The sequence below is a fragment of the Calypte anna genome, chromosome 2 (genome assembly GCF_003957555.1).
Source record: "Calypte anna isolate BGI_N300 chromosome 2, bCalAnn1_v1.p, whole genome shotgun sequence".
NCBI classification, from domain to species: Eukaryota; Metazoa; Chordata; class Aves; order Apodiformes; family Trochilidae; genus Calypte; species Calypte anna.
The window spans coordinates 124,547,039-124,563,061 of record NC_044245.1 but is presented as its reverse complement, the minus strand read 5'-3'; positions in this window follow the sequence as shown (position 1 = coordinate 124,563,061).

The window sequence follows — 16,023 nt, the reverse complement described above, 5'->3', positions numbered from 1 at the left end:
CCTGAGAATAGCAGTGCTAGAAAGAAGGAGGCTCCTCACTCCCATTAAATTTGTTGATTATTACCCAGATGGTCTGGCCCTCAGGGTACAGAATCTTACACAAATGATTTCATAAGTGAGGAGCTCAAATTTGTGTTGACACTGCACTGCAAAATATTCCAAAGCAACACTGCAGAATGCACGTGTGTTTTAAGGTAGGCTTAATGCTAGCAGTGTCCTGCCTAACAAAATCAATATCAGCATTGCCTTTGTCAGAACCAGGTGAGGGTGGAGCACTGAGCAGATGTTGGAAAAAGATTTTTTTTTAATTAAATATTTGACTTGTCCTTTTGAAGCTATGGGAGACAGTTCTTTTTCTAAAGAGTGTATCAACATTTGTGGCTATATTTAAGACAAGGATCACTGCTTGAAAAGGTAAATTTCACTTTGCCTAGCAACTGTATTTTAAGTCAACTGACCATAAGCTTATCAAAAGTGAGTGCACTGGCATATTTCCACATTGTAATAGCATAATAGTATCTATTATGCCAGTGGCTGAAAGACCAGCAATACGTAAGTGAAGTTCATAACATGAAATTGCTCACACCTTGGTAATTGTCCAAGGAGTTACATGAAAAATAGATGTTTCTGCATAAAATTTGCGTTCTTATTTTGAAATCATCTACAGGCCCCCAGTATGCTTTTTGTATATACCACCAAGTTATAAAGACTTTAAAAAAAGTATCATGATTGTAGGCAAGACTGGAAAATAATCCATCACAGCCTTTTTCTTTTAGTGGCTTCTGGATAATTTTTTTCCAGTTGAGATGACATTTAAATTTTAAATAGCACTTTGTTCAAAATCACCAAGGTATGAAATAGTTGTCTTGCAAGGAACAAAAATAGCTTAGCACGTACTGTCAATAGAGAAACAAGAGTTTCTGCTATAAAAAATTGTCTTGTATGTTATTTGAATGTTGACATCTCCTGCATGATCTTGAACTTTTTACTTAACTAGATTCTCAGAAACTTATCATGCTGAGCCACTTCCAGAAATTGCTGACACCTTCAACCTGATATTGGATTTACATGGGAACAGACTCTGCCTTTATACCCTCTATGTGGTTAAATCAATTTTAGTGTTCCAGCACTATTGACACTCCACTGTGAAAACTGCGTAAAGTTTTGTTCTCCCGAGTATAAGAGGGAGATGGACACTGATGGAGACAGTTTGCACAGATCCACTAAGCTTAGGGGACTGGCACAAATGTATACAAAGAGAAATTAAGAGAGAAGGACTTCAATATAGAAGAAAGAATGTTAAGAGGAGATCTAGGGTTTTTTAGTGACTAGTGGGAAGCTATGGAGTCAGACTCTTCTCAAAAGTGCACAGGGAAAGGAAGAAGTCAGTGGTCTCAGGCCACAGTGAGAGAAATTCTGGTTGAGTGCGAAGAAAAAAAATATCCCTATGAGCATTGTGAAGCACTGAAACAGGCTGTTCAAAGAGGTTATGAAGCCTTAATTCTTGAAGATTTTCAAAGCATGACTGGGCACAGCCCTGAACACAGTGAAGTCCTGCTTTGAGCATGATGTTTACTTAAATTTGTGATTCTAATAGCTACATGGGTGAAACGCTCTCTCCTTACACTGTCAACTTCCTACAGATGCTTCATGAGACTTTCAGTTGAGGCAGTACAGCCTCGGACTGTCTCGCACTGCGACATTCAGTTGCTTTCAAATTTAGTTTATGAGACATTAGGGCAGTGTACAGAGGAGCATCCTTTTTGACTCCAGCCTAGCTCAAAAAGCATTCAAAACAGGGCCTTCCACAGCTCCAAGCTCCCTTTCATCAGATAGCAACTAAATTGCTCATGCTGTATCTCTGTCAAACAAAGTCATTGCAAGTGTGATGCCATGTTAAATGGAAATCTGATCCACCCCCAAGAATGAGGAAAGGAACCAAAACAGTCTGGCTTTCTAAGTACTACTTGTACAAAATGACTCATGTAGTGAATGGTTTTGCCATCAGTTTATGTAACACAATTTTGACAACTTTGCTGGGGCTCAGAAAACATCCTTTAGCCTTATGGTAAGCACACACACTATATATATGTATGTATTCATATATAAAAATTAACCTTAGCTGGAATTGTCTGATCTCTTCTCATTACACAAGAAAAATGTAGACATCAGTCTTGCATATCACCATTTCAACTGATGGTAGAATATAGTGAGTTTAATTACATTACTCTCCCTGTGAAAGATGTGCAATTTGGCCCTACAGTGAATTTGCTTCAGCTTTCCATCACTTACTGTGCTTTGGGCCTTTTTGCATTGTGAACAGTATGAGTGCTAAGCCTCATTAGTTTCATTATTAGCCTTGCTGGTTTTATGCCCTTGAAACCCCTGAGTGTGAGTCAGAAGATAATTTTTGAGGAGTCTGTGCAACTTTTCCCCATAGTAGAGCTAAAAGTCTGCCTGACTCTCCAAGGAAGCCTGATGCCTTTCTTCTGATGCAGTCTGTGTAGCATAGTAATCATTCAAGACTATCAAAAATGAAAATTATCCCTTTAGAATCCATTTTTCTCTTCTTAGTTAACATCTTACTTTGTGTCTTTTGTTATTTTTGGTTTGGTTTGGGTTTTTTTTTCATTTTCATGGGGGAAATTCTGCTGCCCTTCCCTTTTCCTGGCAATAGAGAATGAGATCTGCAGCAAAAAATATTCCTGCCAAGATTTCCCAGGTAATGCCTGATTCATTAGACTTCTACCTACATTTACTTTTTGAACCACTGGATTTTTTATTATTTTCCTACATTTCTAAAGTTTTCTGACGTTTGCTGTTCATCCACAACTTCTTGCCTACATTTCAGAAAAAGATTACCAGTCATAGCTATGGTCTTATAGTGGCAGTCTGCACTGAAGTGTAGAGTAATGGCCACAGCATATACAGCAGTCAGATCTCCAATACAATTTAGATTATGTTATTTTCAATCTAATGTTCTAAAGTATGAATGTGCTCTCATAACACCAGCTCCTGTTGGTATGGCATCAGGACCAAGGAACAAAACTCTCCAATGCCAGGCTCACAGATGGATCATAGAGGCTGAGAAAAGTGTTTCTTCATCCCTGACAAGGCTTAGATGAGACCTTATTACAATGTTCCAGTAATTAAAGGGGAGTTAAAAGAAGTTGGAGACTCCCTGCTTACAAGGAATCACATGGACAAGACAAGGGGCAGTGGGCACAAGTTTGTCTTGGGGAGATTCTGATTGGACAAAAAAGGTAAATTTTTCACTGTAAGGACAGGCAGACATTGGAATGGTCTCCCAAGGGAAGTGGTGGATTCCCTACCTATGGAAAGTTTCAAGTCTCATCTCAATAGGGCGCTGAGACATCTCACAGAAGCAATAATATTAGAAGGATTGGACCAGACGATCCTTGAGGTCCCTTCCAACCTGACATTATATGATTCCATGATCCTAACCACCTTGCTCCAACCTGTACAGGTGGACAGCCTGCAACTCACTGCAGACAAAACCTTTTTCCTGCTTTCTATGACCACACTGCACATCAGAGGGCAGATTTTGTATCCATTTTAGCAGTGGAGCTAGCACTACACTCAGCCAATATTCAATGGGGAAAAAATCCTCTGTTTTAGCTCAGGCCAAGAACAGTTGACCTTTGGAGGTGTGTGTTCCAATAGGTTTCTATTCTGCTTTATCCATAGCCACCATGCTGTTTCCTTACTTCTTGGGATACCAGCGTGCAGGATGGGAATTCTTGCTTTTAATATACTGATATCTGAATAACAAAGTGTCAGCAGCCATGGTGAACTCTACCCTAGTTCCTCAGATCCTGTCAATCTCCTGAGTTTCTCACAAAAAGCTAAGCAAAGATGAAGCAGAGAAGAAAGGGTTACATGGTCAAATTTTAAGCAACAGCAAGTGTGATCTCTTCAACATTTGGCAGAATTTTCATTGGGGTTTGCACTAAACCGAGAGTGCTCCCACATCAAGAACTCATCCATTAGGTAGGGCAGATGCCTTCAGCACAGGATAGCTACAGTAAAAGAAATCAAAGACAAAGTTTCCTTTCATCTGGATCCAAGAATCTGTGATTATTGCCTGCCTGTGCACTGGAAAAAAATAGAAGATGCAAACCACTTGGATGTTAGTCAAGTTCTAGAGTTCTCCAGCATCAGGAAGAAAATTAAAATCTTCAGCTGAAGTAACACATACTGGTTTCAGTCACCAACAATGAAACAGGTGATGAATTTCCTGCTGGTTAGTGTGTGTCATAAACTAATTACATAGCACAGATAGCTGGTGTTTCATTCTCCTGTAAGACAGAATTTGAGATCAGAAAAAGCCCAGGAAGAGCTGCGGGCCACTAGAAATGCCTGAGCATGGGATGATGAAGGCACTTGGGAGTTTGGATGAACTTCCAGCTGTACATCTTCAAGTATAGAAATTATTTGTCCAATGTGAAATCAGGTGAACTTTGTAGGAAGGAGTCTTCAGTGAATCAGTTTTGCTTGAGTTCATCAGCAAAGCATAGATGGGGCAGCTAGCAAGATGCTCATAGTGACTGGATCTTGTTTTTTTCTGGATTCTGATACTGTACTCAGTACACCAAATGGTACAGTTCAGAGGATCACTGGGAAAAAACATGAAAGGCTTTTCTTTGTTGCTTACTGAATCCTGATTATGAAACTAAGCTGAAATTTTTTTACAGGGATTCCACCAAACTGAAACAAATCATTATGGAATAGAGTCATAGATTATTAGAACAAACAATACAGACTGGAATAACAATCAAACCACTTTCCCAGGAATTATCCTCTATTGTGTTTACATTAACATGAGAAAATTTGTGCTACAGTGCTGACCAGCAAAGAAAAGTTTCCATAATACTGTAATATCAAATCCTGGTATTGTCAGTTTGCCAATGATGCCTATGAAATATTCTTTCATAGCCGTGAAACATAGCTACTTGGTGATGAAATGCTTGAAGCATTAGTCTCAGCTGAATTTAAAATGTTTCTTCACCTCTTTCCAGACCTCAGTGTTCCTAGAGGTGAGTTAGGCACATTAATTTCATTCTAATTTTAATGGAGCCCAACCCATTAAAACAGACAGCAAGTCCTGACTCCTTGCAAATGGAGCTTATCGCACGTAGAACTTCAATACAATTAACTTTCTATCTGCACAGCCCTGAGTATAGAAATTTCTGGGTAGAGACCATTAACCTGTCCTACAGGTACTTCTGTGTTTTCCTGTGCTGACTCTTAGCCCTCTATAGCCAAGTCAGCAAGAACATCTCAGTGATACAGAAATAACCTCAAATATCCGTTGAGACTGGTAATAATCAGCTTTGATTTTCATGTGTTTTGAATGGACGCTTTACCTGGTAGTACTGTAATGTTAATGATATTTATAGTCTGGTTTCCTAGAGAGCAGCCAAAATAATCACTAGAACAGAGCTAGATGATTTGGGTTTTTTCATTAGAAATGTGTAGGTTTCATGCAAATGAGATTGCTATCACTATAAAATGTTGAGACAACTCCCAGTAGCATGGATGAGCCTTCTAACATGTATGTACCCGGAGGAAATGCAGCTTTTTTTATTGGGTATTTCTTGTTCTCAGGACCTTCCTCTAAATCTTCAAAGTCCTCCATTAACTCAACCTGCATTTCATAAAGAACACGTTTTCCCTTTCTCTGTGAGATTTAATTGTGGAAGTTCTAGTCCTTAGAAGTACCAGACCCGCTGACCTTAAGAATGTAACATGTGAAAGTAGACAACAAAATTTTCTCAGCTGCTTCCTCACGTTTTCATCAGAGGGAAATAGCAGTAGCCACAAACCAGTCCACTTTGAGACCAAAATGTTAACTACGTTTTTGCAATTGGTTGCATGCTCACCCACAAAAACAAAAACAATGACAAATACATACAGGAAAGGTTTGGGGGGAGGTGGAGAATAGCAAGTGTCAGCAGACAATGAGAGGAATAGAGGAAGAGGGCATCAGCTACTGTGAAAGGCAAGCATCAGTCTCACACGTGCTTCTGAGAGGTCAATATAACAAATCCATCAATCAGTAAAGATTGCAAAAAGTGGAGAGACAAAATGCAGTTGGAAAGAAGATGGGGGAAAGATCACAAACACCTTATAGAACAGAATTTGGATGTTAATCTAAAACCTGGACCCCATGGCCTTTTCAGCAGCAGTATTTATTTAAATGTTCTTGAAGGGTGGATGAAGACTGTAACATAAGAATAAGACTGTAGCAGAGCAAAGTCACAGCTTTTTTTGAGGTTGTATGAAAACGGCAATTTTCCATAGCATTTTTTTGCCTCTAAGCTCTTTCTACCATTTTAAGTAACTAAATAGACTACTGTTCTATAGTTTATACCTACAAGAATAAAATTCAGACACTGAATGCACAAACTGAGAAACCAGGTAAGTTTGCTGATCTGTTTTCACTTTACAAGTATTTGTGTCTCTCCTCACTCAGCATGTGTCCCTATGGCAAAAATGCAAACTTCCATTTGTAGAACATGAAATAAGAAAAAAGTGCAAAGTCAATGTTTAGGAATATACCAAGTAGAAGTGTGCAATGTGAGATACTAGATACCTTCATTTCATTTGCATTATGCATGAGTCATTATCATAACATCTCTGCCATAAAAGTACTACAAGCACAGCTTATAAACCCTCCCCAATTACTTGTATAGTAGGAGGTTTCTACAGATTTTCAAAAGGTAGCACGGGATGATACTGTAAATTCTTCTGACATTTTTTTTTCTGACTTCTTTCAGCCTCTTGGTCTTTCACCTGTGTCTGGCTATACACCAAATCACTCTCGTCTGGTAGGTGTGTGAGTACATCTCTTCTGACACCAGATAAAATGCTAATTATCTACTTGAAATGTGAAGCCAGTAGAAGAATGGTGGAAAAGATCCTAGGTCTAAGGAAAAAATGCACTAGAAACTTGTGGTCTAAAATGAGGCCTAATGAGAGGAAGGGACAATTTAATTTCATTTCTACACTCATGCCAAGGCAAAGTAACTCATGCATTAATTAAGTTAGTTTTGTGCTAAACTGGATGTTTTCATTGGAAAAATGAACAGGTAAGGTAACAAAAGCTAGACTGTTGCATGATGGTGTACCCAGAAAGTCTGTCAGGCAATAGCTGCATAATACCATGCTTCAGAAAATCAATACTTATACTTTATACAGTTCTAAAAGTATCCTGTTTACTTCTACAGTGATAACATAGTTTTGTCTGGAAAATAAACCTGATATCTAGCATTAAAATTTAATAGATATCAAATACAGATTTTCCCACTGCTTTGTCCTTTGCTGTTTTTCAAGTTAAAAGGCATCATAGCTTAAAACTCCATCCATTTATTATTATCTGACAAAGGTAAAGTATATCATCTAAAAGCTAAATCTGAAAGCTGTAGTGAGTATATTTAGGAGAGAACAAACCAGAAAGGGAACAAATAAAACAGCTTGGCTGAAACCTCAACCCCAATGACTCCTGTGGCAAAATCCCCATTGATTTCATAAAGCCAAGACCTTACCCAGCAGTCACAGCACAAGCAGCTGACACTGCACAACTTTCAGAGGGGAACAAAAGATTAAAAACTGGGTATTCAGAATACAGTCAAGTTTAGATTTGGCTGAACTCTGAGCTGACATCCAGCACATGGTTTATTCAGCAGAGGAAAATGATAGATGTGACAGAGTTTAGGTGTGGTGTGAAGAACAGTCAAAATGTCTCTTTTTAAACCAAAATGCCAGTCTTTCCCTTTAATTTGATGCATAAAAACCTCTCTATAATCTTCACAGGCTATAAGAGATCAAAGATGACCTTCTAGTCTGGTCAGCTGTAAAGAAATCTTCTGAAATACTAACATGCCATAAGGATAGCAACAATGGGAATGGGAGGAAACTGAGGGGAAGGAGGAGGATAAAAACATTCTAGGCAAAAAGCAGCAGGGAAAACCAGAGTTCATTTTGGACAGTTCTTGCAAATCCTTATGTGCTTGCTTCCGTAATGTTACAGTTCTTCATATCCCATAAATAACAGGAAAAATACCTGTCCCAGATGCCTTCCAAAAGGCTACGATAGATCAAAGGCACAACAGTATATTTTTCTGATAGAAAGTGCCCTGCAGACATACTATGAAGTAATTGTTACTTCTCTGCTAACAATAGGGAAGGAGGCAAATCCTTCAGAGCAGCAAATGCCTTACATTTCCAGCTGATACGAATGTCAAAAGATCTATTGACTTGAGTATTATGGTCTTCGATCTTGAATAAGTATCTCGTTGTCTTCCGGAGATGATCTGATGGCATCTTGAGTAGCAGTGACTGGCTTCCTGCCCTGCAGAACCCTGCAGATTTTTGAACATCCTGGCACTGAAACGGAGGAGGTCTGGATAGAGTAGGTAAATGTTATGAAGAAAATTATTTTCTTAAATTACAAATAACCTCCCAATAAAAATAAGTTTTGTGCAAAAATGGTACCAAAGTTAGGGCATTTTTTATTTATGAACATAATTTACTAACAAAAGTATCTGCACTTACAAATCTCCAGGGAGAATACTGATATTTAAAATAACAAATTTTAAACATTATTATATGAGATAAGTTAATAGTTTTTTAATAGATACATTACTAAAAGAAGGGAAAGCTCTTATATTTAGAACTGTATAGAATCGAATGGAAATAATACCAAATTTACAATATAATTTTCAGTTCCTTGTAAGTGTGACACTGCATACCAATGAGGGCACTTTCACTAAAGCTTGATCCTTGTGCAACTTAATAATACACCTATTAACTTTAGCCACATAACCAATTTCTTTGCAATCACAGTTAAAATTAAACCTCTGCCTCACTGCTTGGCTGAACGAGGGCCTAGGGCTAACTGGATCCTCAGTATGGTTCTTGTAATATTCTTGGAGGAGCAGTTGAAGTCAGCAGCACGAAGGAGGACAGGAGCTCAGCTTACAACCGAGGTAGCTGAATGTCAGACAAGGTCTTTGGGTAGGGAAGATGAGGCTGACAGGATTCCTGAGCCAAGGCAAAGAAGAAAATGTCCACAGCATGTACCTAAGAGCAAGGATCCAGGGGGATTGGGACTTGGCTGGGTTTGTACATTGTGTACAAGCCAGCAAGAGCATCAAGAGTTCTTTGCAGTATTGAAATTCACCTTCAAGGCTAATGTTCATGTAGATTTCAAATCACATTGAGTTTAGTGTCTTCAAGGAGACCGTTGCCAAAAGAAAATATATTAAATAATATTTATTATAACAAATAATAACTAATAAAAATTAAAATTGCCATAATAAATAATGTTTTCCTTATTTTTTCTCTAAAATTGTCAGCACCATTTTAAAGTACCTTTCAAATGCTTGCGAGCACCATTGAAAAGTTGTTTTACCTGAGCTAAATGCTATGTGCTACAAAGACAGATCCTGATCCTTTAGGATTTAATAAAGGTCAATAACTCTGTGCCTCTTAACAATTGCATTTTTTAATATTTATTTGGTATGTGAAGGTAATCATATGTATGAATATTTGTGGTGTTGCCCTAACCATAAAAAGAGGTGTGTGTGGATCTGATGTAATTCTATAAAGTTAGTGAACATTTCATAGTACATGTCAAAGACTGACTTTTGATAGCTTTAAAGAGAAACAATCTCCAGGAGTCAATCCTTTTGTTTCTCTGTATTTTTCTTCAATAAAATGGTCTACACTTCTCTTTCAATACACTTTAGTTATCATTAACCTCAGAAATCACTGTGCAATTAATAAAAGTCTGAATTCTTCATGTTTACTGAGAAAAACCTCAATATAAACGAATATTTACTGAAAACTCATTCCAAGATGGAGGAAAGATCTGGTCTGCTTAATATCTGCCATGTAACTGTAAGAGGCTGTAAGTTCTCGCTGTGGTCTCCCTGTTGCTGAAACTTGTATGCTGGAGGCTCCACAGTCAGCACTGGTCTACAGCAAATTAAAAGCAATCTGCAGTAACAACTTCACTGAAGCCTTTTGTCTGAAGCAGCCAAAAGCAACAGTCATGGTCTTTCTTTAGATTTTGGACAGATAGAAACCTCATTAAGTTTCTCTGGCATTTTACATTTCTGAAGCTCGAACAGTTAAACCAGAAGGGGGGAGGTATCTTCCTGCCAGGACACAGATCAGAGAGGTTGCCTACAGCAGCAAAATATTCAGTGGGTGTTTTCATGAATGGTCATGAAAAAGGAGGGGCAAATACTCTCCAGTTTCCCCAGAGTAACTGAAAAACCCAGCAGGGTAGCAATACCTCTGTAATCCTGCAGTGCTTGAGTCAGCTATACAGTACATGGGAGAATTCTTCTCTCTTTTTATATCTCACAATATAAACTGGACAATTTGCAAGGAAACAAATGCAGATTTACAAGTGCAAACTTCTACAGATTTTTTTTTAAGATTTACTGTGAATATGAACATGGCATTATAACTTCTGCTGTGCATTGAGAATGGGGAAGAGAAATAAAATTTACCACATCTGCTCCATACTAAGTGAGCAGAAAAGATGAATTTTAAGGAGACTTAATTCCACCTACTTAGTTTCCAGATTTTTTCTCAAATTTATGGTATAAACACCATCCCTGTTTTCCCAGGCTTTCCCAGGCTGAAGAAAAAAGCAGCATGGCTGTAAGAGACACTCCAACTCCTTTTCTTGTCTCTGGTGCTCTGGGTGTGTGCAGTCATGGATTGTTGTCTCTAAGTGACCCAATTGTGTGTTTTACCCATAGTGGGTATCATCCTAATTATGCACATGAAATAAACAGAACATAAAATAGTTACCTGAATTATCATCCATGCATAAGCTCATCTGTGACAGACCCGGTCATTAAACTTTTGATATTCTTATCCTAATGCTGCTCTTACCAATCAAGGCAGTTTTCATCCCACCTTGACCTTTGGTGCATAGTATCTGCTAACTCTTCCCTGTGCCCAGGATCTATAGGGAGCTGGAATTTTTTTATGTGCTGAGTCTGATAATTTTTATTGAGTTCTACAATTCCAGTAGGATATGTATCTCAGACTCCTATGTTTATATTCTCATCATATTTCACTGCTATGTTATGGTATTAGGATCACTGAACCATAGAATGATTTGGTTTGGAAGGGACCTTTAAAATCCAATTCCCTTTCAGTGAGCAGGGAAATCTTCAGCTAGATCAGGTTGCTCATAGCCTTGTCCAATCTGTCCTTGGATGTTTCCAGGGATGGAATTTTTACCACCTCTCTGGGAAACCTGCTCCAGTGTTCCACCACCCTCACTGTGGTAAGTTTCTTCCTTAAATTTAGCCTGAATCTGCCCTCTTGTAACTTAAAGCCATTACCCCTTGTCCTACTGCTACGAGCCCCACTAGAAACTCTGTCTCCATCCTTCTTATTATCACCTTTCAGATACTGAAAGCCCACAGTAAGGTCTCCCTGGAGCGGTCTCTTCTCCTGGCTGAACACCACCAACTGCCTCAGCCTTTCCTCATAGAGAGGTCTTCTACCCCTCTGACTGTTTTTGTGAAATCTTCCCCTGGATTTCCTACAATAGGTCCATGTCTTTTCTGCTCTAAGGACTCCAGAGCTGGACACAGTACCCCAGTTGAGGTCTAATGAGGTCTAAGCCAAGGGGTAGAATGAACTCCCTCAAGCTGATGGCCATGCTTCTTTTGATGCAGCACAGGATTTGCTTGATTTTCTGGGCTTCAAGCACACATTGCCAGATCATATCATATCATATCATATCATATCATATTCATCCACCAGTACCACCAAGTTCTTCACCACTGAAGGTGCACTGAAACACAGTGTCAATGTCATTGATGAAGATATGAAACATGATTGGTTCAAATGTCGACCTCTAAGGAATACCACTTGTCACTGATCTCCATCTGGACATCAAGCCTTTGACCACTATCCTCTGGATACAACCATCCCACCAATTCTTCATCCACTGAATACTCCACCCATCAAATCTATACCTCTTCAATTTAAAGAGAAAGATGTTGTAGGGCCTAACAGTAGTCTAAATAAATGATATCTGTGGCTCTTCCCTTGTCCACTGATGTCACTCCATAACAGAAGGCCACTAGGTTGGTCAGGCAGCACTTGCCTTTGATGAAACCACATTGGCTGTCTTGAATCACCTCCATGTCCTCCATGTGCCTTAGCATAGCTTCTAGGAGGATCTGGTCCATGGTTTTCACAGATGTGAGGCCGACAGGTTGGTGGTTTCCAGGGTTCTCCTTCCCACTTTTTTAAAATGGAGTTTCATCGTTCCAGTTACCAGGGACTTCACTAGACTGCCATGACTTTTAAAATATCACAGAGTGTCTTGGCAACTACAGTATCCAGTTCCCTCAGGACTTTGGGACTACTGCATTAGGGCATTCTATCCACTATTAAATTATGCATGCAGTCAGTAGCTGTTCTGGTGAGCTATAAGCTGATATGAGGTGACTTACAATGAAAAGTTGCCTGTGTATATATACTAAGGGATTACTATATTTCTGTTACTTACACTTAAAAGGGTTTTCAGAAGAAAACATTTTTTTTCCCCTAGAAAATGTCATTATATGAAATCAGAATTAGTTTTGTGAAGAGCCACAAGGTATCAAACAGAAAATCATTCTGCCTTTATTTCTGGTCTGTCTTACAAATAGAAAGTCTTTGCACTACAAAGATTAGATTGTCTTCCAACTTCCAATTTATTTTAAAGTGGATTTTAATGTAATGTTCTAAATTTTTCTCTCTATAAAATCAGGGGTTTGGATTTTGAAGACATGTCCATCCATGTGTATGCATTTGATCAAGGATTCTATGAAGCAATAACTATCAAAATGGAAAGATTAATTAGCATTAGAGACTAATAAAAATTTTAATTGTGTTTTTTGTTGGGTTGGTTTTTTTTTAGTCCTATACAACCCTTTCAAGCATTCAATGCTCTTTGCCTCTATCATTATTTGGAATATGCCACAGGAATACTGTGAACATAGTCCAAATATTAAATGAAAGCCATAAATTATACCAGTGTCACTGAAAATGACAGATTGCAAAGGAACCAATTCTGATAACACAATTTAGGTAGAATCAATGGCAGTAGGTTTCCTAGGCAGTTAAATTTCTTTACAAAAAACATTGTGTAAAATTGGGTTCTGGTGAAAACAAAAAATTTCCTGTGGAATTAATGTGCTTGATAACAGTAGTGAAGTTTATAAAGGGAATTGTAAAGCCTTGCCCTTTAAACCTTTCACCTACTCTTATTTGTTGCCTTTGGTTTTCAAGGCAGCATCAAAATTCTAGAATAATATATTTACAATGAATGAACAAAAGTGAGATATCTTACTGCAAAGTGATTGTAGTGAATATTGCTTTCTTTCAAATTTTCCCTATGAACTGTGCAGAACCATTGAAATGAAAACTGGCAGAAACAACCCATGGGCACAGCTTGGGATTTTTGATAGGATTTAGTCCTTCTTTGAGCTGTAGAATGGTCTGAGAGATGCGAGTCATGAGTCAACTACTCAGCATAGCAACAAGATATCAGCTGCTGAGAGGTTTCAGATCATTAAGTACTGATCCCAGGAGCTTCAGTGAAGATATTGTTGTTTACTAGAATAGCTTAAAGCTCAGTGTTCCTTGTGGTGAATATCATGTCTAATGATACTCAGGACTTGTAGCATTTTTACTTGCATGGGTAAGCCTTTGCTTTTCTTTAGCAGTTAGGGAATTAGGGAATTACAGAAAGGTAAAGCAATATTATAATGTAAATATATATAAATATAAAAATAATAACATGTAATGTGCTTTCATAGACCATTTTGTCTAACAGTTATTGCCAGTGGCTGCTGTCAAGTAACATCAACCTTTGACATTGCAGCTCAGTCTCCTTTCCCCTGGTTTGACTTCTTGTTCCAGAACTGTGAAACCTTCCTGTTCTGCCCCTGAGATTCAACCATCCTTCTCATATTTTGGCATCACATCTGCCATCCATTCTTGTATTTCTACCTTCCTCCAGCCCAGTCCTAGGCATTGTCATCTGAATATGGATATAATTGTCTGTCTACCACAACCCCTGAATTCATATTTGTGGATAAGATGCAGTATTTGTTCCTTCTGTTTGACCCTTGAGCAGCACTAACACTTCACCAGTCTTCAGACTCTGCATGTTTTTAGCAAACCTCATCTGTCAGGATTTAAAAAGGTATTAAACCTTCCAATAATTAGGAGAGTTCATGTTTATTTTTAGATTAAAGAATAAAACTATCAAAGCAGGTTGCCAAAGAAAGAAAGAGGACTGAGAGGGGTTTTTTTTCGTGCTTTATTAGCATCATGTTTATGGCCCACACTCTCTCATGTGGCCTTGGTCTTTCCCACTTGCCAGCCCTGTGCTGAGCCACCTGCATGCTCACTGCATGGCCTGGCAGGCAGCTGGCTGGAGACAGATGGATTTACATGGGATTGAGGATCAGTACAGGGGATTTTACAGGGATAAAGGAGGGCAGGATGGGACCATGAGGTGTGGCAGATTGAAAACAGGAGGGATTGAAGTGACCAGCAGCAAGAGCAGGACAGGCTGGTGAGGGGACACCATGCAAAGAATCAAATCCTTTTGAAGATGCTTACATAGTTAACAAACCTTTCATTATTTTCCTTTAAATTACCTTTTCATATGCACCCTAAATCGTGTTTATCAGAAGCCTTTTTTTTTTTTAATTATTTTTAGTCTGAGAAATTAAAGACAGTGAGTCAGACAGTGTACAACTCCATGCATTATGCTGAGCTGCCACAGAGGACAGCCCATTTTTCACAAAGCTGCAACACACTTTTCATGTCTTCCTAAGCCTTATTTTTAATTCTCTTGTTTTCTTGTTGTGTAAAGATAGTACTATAACAAGATTATACTGCAGTGGGGAACGCAACAGAGTTTTATAGAGGAGATTTTTATTAGATCATAGTGATAAATACAGATACACAAAACAAAATTCTGCTGGAAGATAAATCTCATTCTTAAAGTCTAGTGTACATTATTGGACTTGCAGCACACGTGAGCTAGGGAAAACCTACTGAACCACATTAAACTTTCTTACAAAATGTCTGATAGTGTGAAATATTTATGGTTGATTTTTATCTAAATAATTGATCAATAAATAATTGATTTGATTTTAAAATAAAATTTAGTTAGCTATAAGATGGCCTACTGAACCCTAGAGAATGGCTGCCAAATAATACTGGGATATATAACTATATAAACTGTAAATTAGGATTCCTATATGCTTTAACAATATAAGGTTCCTCCTATTTATAGACAGCCATTAGGTACTGACTTTAGAGCAAAACAGTCGAGGAGGCATGAAAACGCAACATAAACATATAGAACATGTTTTTAAATAATTTCTCAGTTATTTTGTTCTCTTTCTTTCTGTTTGCCTCTTGGCAGAAAATACAGGTGATTCAGGCAATTTTCAGTTTATACTCCTTCATGCTTCCTATTGGTTGTGTAACTTCTCTAGATTAACATAGAGACATTTCTAACTTTTCTTTTAACATTAAAAAAATATTTTACATAAGAATTGTATTCTATCTAATAATTCTAGTAGTTGGATTTATTTTATTTCTATCTTGTTCTCTTATAATCCTACTGATAACGGAGAAAAATGGGAGAAAGAACACACAGCAAGTTCTATAAAATACTGAAATTCATGTACTACAGTGGCAGATTCACTCCAACAGAGTATTTATTGTAATAGAGAAAGAAAGATAAAGAAGAAAAAAATTATTGATGCTTTAAGAAGGATGTGAACTTAATTCTCTTTATCATTAGTCACACGGCCTAAGATACAGTTCTTTAAGAAATTCAGTATCAGTACAGTTTTTCCAAGATTACCAGCTATCATATAGAAACTTAGCTTTTGTCATCATTTTATTTTCTTTGTGATCATCAGTTCTTAGCCATTAAATACTCTTCCA